The following is a 6,623-nucleotide window of genomic DNA, read 5'->3' as shown; positions in this document are numbered from 1 at the left end:
AAAATACCACATCATAGTATATTAACAAAATCTAACTTTAGGGATCAAATTGAAAATATCTATCAAATTTCTAAGACTAATATAAATAAAAAAATTCAAAACTTAAAAAAAAATCAAATTCATAAACTAAATATTACTTTATCCCAAAAAAATAAACTTTTTATATATGTATATATATATTAATATTAATAGGAGTTGTTAGTCATGGTGTATTTTATGTTAAACCAAAATTAATGAACTTAAGCTCACTCAAAACACTTCTCCTAATTAGCCATAAAAAAAATCAGAAAAAATAAAAAACAAAAAGTCAACCTGTACCAATTACAACTATCCATCTACTCTCCACTAAGTTCCAAAGGGATCAAAATTTTATTCTTTTATTTTTTTAAAAACTTTTATCTTTTAAAATTATTTTTATTTTTTAATAAACAAATAAAAATTACAAGAGCCTGACCAACCCACTAAAGCATCCCAAAGCTTAATTTACTTCAAAGCTTTTCTAATTCTAATGTGAAACCTCTTACCCATTGCTTTATTCTTTCAAGAAATCAAAATTGACTGATTCTAAACTACTTAGGCTAAAGTGCCCAATTTATCTAAAACAATTCACCCTTTCTTTTAATTATCTTTTCAATAAGTCGATTCAGTCTTAGTTCGATTAATATGAATATTATTGTCAATACAAAAGAACGTAAGTTCGAATATACTGAAGCACATCACCATCTTATTTATGAGTTAGAAAGAGACTATGAATAATTCTAAACTATGTGTCAAAAAGAACAAATATGATCATAATCTATAATAAAATTATTAAAAAAATATTTTTAATAAAAAAACAACAAATATTATTATAATATTGTATCACTATTTATTAGAAAAGTCATCAACTTTCATTACTTAATTTCTTAAAGTTGACTTGGCAATTGCTTGTGAACCATACTTCATTTATAATATATATACAGCTGAATAATTTAATTGTAAATTAATACAAATTCAAGGTCCAGGTCATACAGTCAAGATTACTGCTGAATATTGTCCAGTTTTACTTCACTAACTCCAACTAAAAGATAGGGTTTGCTTTCATTCTCTAATATAAATAAAAGCTCTAATATTATTTAATTAATGGAAAAGATATTACAAACTTTAAACTAAACTTTATGAGTTAGGGTTCTGTTCACATGTGGCCTGCATCATAAAAGTTAAGCTCTTGTAATAAAAAAGTTGGCTTTATGGAAGGCATGACATATTTGCTTTGGTGTTCAAACTTTAAATTGGTTTTCCAATTTTAAAATATTTTAATTGAATTTTTAAAATGTTAGAATTATATTAATTACTTCATTTTATCAATTTAACAATTAATTTAATTAAGTTTTAAAATGTTAATTCAAATTTCACGTTAAGCATATTTAAAATATATGAATTAAATTATAAATATGTGTGTATTTATAATTTTTGAAGGAGGTAAAATTAAGTTGTATATTTTTATAATAGTAAAAATGTAAAATCATCATTTTGATATTTTATATCTTTATAATTTTTAAAGGATTAAATCATTTTTTTCTTAGTTTTGGGGGGGCAAAGTGCAATTTTACCATAACTAAATTTAAAATTTTATAAATTATGAAAGTGTTGAAAAAAAATTTCAATTTAGGGGTTGGGCCTCCTGTTAGCCCCCTTGGCTCTGCCCTGAACAACTTAGATTTGATATGTTAAAAAAAATAACTCTTTTTTTATATTTGATATGAATTTTTTTCAACATATCAAATCAAAACTATCCATGTTATAAATAAATGCACAAGTTTTACAATTTAATCCCCATCGTATAAATATAGTCATTAGATCCAAACTAGCATTTTTAACACTTATATTGACAAATAGGCTTACAAAAAGATTCAGTTAATACAATACTAATATTTTTAATATTTTATATAAATATTTTAAATTTTGGTTGATAATTTGAAAATATTTGTTGCAATTACCCTATATATATATATAATAATATATATACACATGGTCTAAAGGCTACTTTTATATTTTCTAGAAAATGAAAAGGAAAAAGAAAGGGTTGAATAATCCACTGAATTTTTTCCCTCCTGGTAGATGACAAAAAGATTGCATCAATTTCTTTTCATCTTGAGATGATTATAATGATGTGTGCACACACACACACACCCTTTTAGAGAGAAAATAATAACTTCACTTCAATGTAAAGTTTCATAATTTTGATGGGTTTTACTTTTTCAAACATTAATTTTAATATAAATTTTTATTATATAAGGTTTAAAATTAACTATAATTTCTTCTTAACTCTTAAATAAGAAGATAATACGCTTTAACACACTCAAACTCACAACCTCTTACACTGACAATAATATCATTATCAATCAAGTTAAGATTCAATCGATTTTTTTTTATATTGGTGGGCTAATTTATGATTTTTTTTTTCCTTTAAAATGAAGTGCATAGTTTGGTCAACAGTCTTAATCTTAGTTATGAACGCAAAACGATGCTTAGCTTTATCAATTTATGACTCTGTCAACCAAACAACTTATACATTACTGCCAAAAGAATCCAAGATTTGGAGCATAATTGTACCCATTAAAGTCGTTCATCTAATGATAAAAGAGTGTGACTCAAGTTAAATCAGTTTTCATGGAAAGATAGAGGTAAGTTCAGCGGATAATATTTGGTATAATTTAAGTCTTTCATCTAATTAATTATAATTAATTGTTTTAATTAAAATAAATCATCGTAAATATTGAATTGAATAAAGATAATTAATTAATTTATACATAATCTTTGCAGGACGAGACTCAAATTTAAACACTTCATTCCAAATATTCCACTTTTATTGATTCCTCAATTTTTATGTATTTTAAGTAATAGATTGATATAAAAACCTTCTGTATATAATAGTTGGTGTATTACTATGTTAGTTGAGCATTTCAACTTAAATTTTTTATTTAAAAATCAGCAATCCAACAATTTATAAGAAAAGAAATAGCCTAATAATTTTATTTGCAAGAAATTAGCAAAAATCTTGTTCAACTTCATGTAGATTAATCGAAAAATAAGATTATACTAGATTAATCGAGGCCAAACCACTTCAGCACAATTGTCTTGTAGCTTTTGAAAGATTTCATTCGGGGGTTGTAGATAAATATATCTGCCCTAAGGTTTTGAAAACACCATTGCTACCATATCATCAACGACTTGGCTACCTTCTCTGAAGACATGTGTAACTCGAACTACCCAAAAACACTGAAAGAGATCTTTAATAGTGCGTAACATAGTTGTGGCGAAACTTCCCTGACACTGTTTGAACCAAATGGACAACTGTCATTCTATCCATCTCAAGCACAGCCTGTTGAAGGCCTAGACTCCGAGCTATTTGAAGCCTCTCCAAAGCTCCCAAAACTCGACGTTGAGCGCAAAACAACAACTAATATATTTAGAGAACCTAGAAATGCTTGTCCTAGATTACTCCTCCAACTGAAGCATTCCCAGACATTATACACATTGCACCATCAATATTTATCTTTATCTTATGTCATCCATCTTCAAGTGCAGAAATCCTAAACTAAAAGTGATAAATGAATAAAATACAATATTCTAACTATTTTAATTCCAAGTACCCATAACAAAGGTTTTGTTTTTACTTGTTTACATTTATCAGTCTAAGAATTCAATTCAAATTCCCTAACCCCTCTGTCTCTCTCTATATATATGGTTTGTAGTCTATATAAGAAGAACACATGTGTCACTTTCTCCATGTAAAATCTTTCACAATCAAATGTAAGAAGAAATGATTTCAAGACTGCTCTGTAAATGTTTTTGTAGGTTTCTTTGTTATCTGTTAATTACTGCATGCAATTGCATTAAGTTTTAATGACACTCAAACCATTAAACAGTTCTGATTAGAGTTTTTTTTTCTCATTAAATGTTTGTCCAGCAAACAAAACTTAATTTATTTGTTCTTAATTTGAGAATGAGAAAAAAAAATAGAATTGTTGTATATATATATTCAATTGAGTTGGTGTTACTCGTCAATTTATATAAAGTGCAAATTTACCATTACTAATTAAAAATTTTATAAATTATAAAGGGTCTAAATGGAAATTTTTTTATTTTAGAGAGGCCGAAGCCCTTGCCAATTTCCGGATCCACCCTTATATATAATTTTATTTAAACTAAAGACATCATGATTATTTTTATATTGTTTCATTTTATAAATTTATTTCGTAATTTTTATTATTTATATTATACATGTATCATAATGTAATAATATATGAATGAGTGGGGAAGACAGCGATCAAAGAAAACTAAAAGCATGAAAAATATCTGTTCTTTTTTTGGTGAATGGTTGTAGAGGATGCAAGTTGCAAATACATTGTTGAAGTCAAATTACTACACCTACAAACACATGAATGCGGCTTTCTTTTCTTTATTTCTTTTTTTCACCTTCCCAGTTCCCACATCTTTAATTCTTGAAATGAAAAAAAAAAAAAAAACAACAACAGATATTAGATTTGTTTTATTTTTTTATTATTAAAATATTAAAAGATAAAAGTCACATAAAATTTGGATTTTGATTCCTTTTACCAATAATATAACAAGTTAGGTCACTCTTGTACTTATGGAAAAAAGTTAATTTTAGAGAAAAAAAATGTTTATACTCAAACATTACATCCATATATGAAAACAAAAATCCTAACATAAAATTAAACCAAAACCATGCAGAAGTGATGTTAAAGACAAGAGGTATATTTATTTTTATTCGAAAAAAAAACACGATATTTAATTGGAAAGTATAAATGGATGAAGGTGGTAGGAGGGGTTTGTGAGTTTGCAATTGACTTTTACATGAGGAAGGAAAACTTAGGCATTTATTGGGCAGGCTGAGGTAGACAAAACATGACATGTTGTGTTGACATTGAGAGATAAAAAGTTAAAAGACGTACAAAAGTCAAAGGCAATTCCAAATTAAACCAATGAGTCAGCTGTACGATGGAATGGGCAACATGGATTAGGTATGTTTTCAACATCATTGCTTCTACATTACACTTCCACTCGATTGGTATTTAAATTTATGTTCGTTGTACTAATATGATTAGTTTATATTGATATAATATGACACGTAATAATTTTTCGATATATCACGTGATAAATATAAATTAAAAAATTAAAAAATATATAAATTAATAAAAAATGTACACTTTTTATAGCAAGAATGAATTTAGATAAATGACTTTCTAGATATATCTGAATCTAGACACCCATTTGGCTAGATTTATTCATGATGTGTTTTTAAGTAGTTTTTTATTAGTTTATATATTTTTAAATATTTTACTTTTTATTTATGTTTTCCACGTGGCATACTTGAGAGGTTATACCACATGTCATCACTAGATTGATTATCAATGTTACATCAGCATAAACTAACAATATTAGTGTAGATGTACAACTTGTGTGACGGAATACAAATTCAAATGTCAACTAAGTAAAAAAAAAGATATCAACTAGGTATTTTTTTTAATAAAATTTTGAGGTAGGGGATGGAATAATATAATTTGAACTTATGTCTAACAAGAACTTCAACCTCTGCTCTATACCAAGTACTTTAAAACAAATTTAAGAGACAAACTACGTGTTAACCCTTTCCATTAATAATCCTAATATGTAAAAGAGAACCCAAAATTTAATTTTTTTGTAGTATTATTAAAAAATTTAAATTACTAACCCCATTAATTATTAGCTAAATTCTTTAAAAAAATCTCATAAAATAATTTAAAAATTAATTAAGCTCACACATTGTAATCTTAATAAGAAAATAGCAATCCATTAAGCTTGTAAAATTAACTTTTTAATCAAAATTCCTAACAATACGACAAATAAGCATGGTTTTTAATTATTTTAATCCAAAAAAATTATTTAAAAAAAACTCTAAAAATTTTAGAAGGAATCTTTTAAAAAAAATTGAAAAGTCTATAATAAATAATATGAAAAATAAAAGACTTTAAAAATTAAAATGGAAAATGAAAACTTTAAAAAAATTAAAATAAATAAATTTAATAAAAAATTGTTGCCCAAGTAAATTATTTGCCTAATTGATTTGTATATCTGTAAATGTTGTATATATGTTAGCTTATGCACTAAACTAACCTAAATTATTTCTTTAAATTCACAATCAAATAAATCAATAGAAAGAGGCATCCTTAATATTACTGTTATAAAAATATTTTTATTTTATTTTTATTTTAGTTGCATTCTTTAAAGAAAATTAGGATTTTTTATACGGTAGTTGAAAGACTAATTTATTTTGTACAGTAAATGTAAGTTTAAAATGTGCTAATTAAATTTATTGGTTGAATTTTCAATCTTAAAAGTTTCAAAAAAAATTATAATTTCTTTGATTTTTTTTGGCTTTCTTAAAATATTATTAGAAATTTCATAATATTTATAATATTTTTAAAAAAGTTCTTACCTAGCTTGATTTTTTATAATTATTTTGAAGCCTGTCAAAAATTTTGAGTGGCTTGAATACTAAAAAGCCATCATATATAATTTAAAAATCAATTAAACTTTCTAATCGAATGTCACTCTACATCATCAATTATGTCATC

Source organism: Gossypium hirsutum, chromosome A10 (assembly GCF_007990345.1).
Source record: "Gossypium hirsutum isolate 1008001.06 chromosome A10, Gossypium_hirsutum_v2.1, whole genome shotgun sequence".
Classification (NCBI taxonomy): Eukaryota; Viridiplantae; Streptophyta; class Magnoliopsida; order Malvales; family Malvaceae; genus Gossypium; species Gossypium hirsutum.
Note: the sequence above shows the minus strand (reverse complement) of the source record.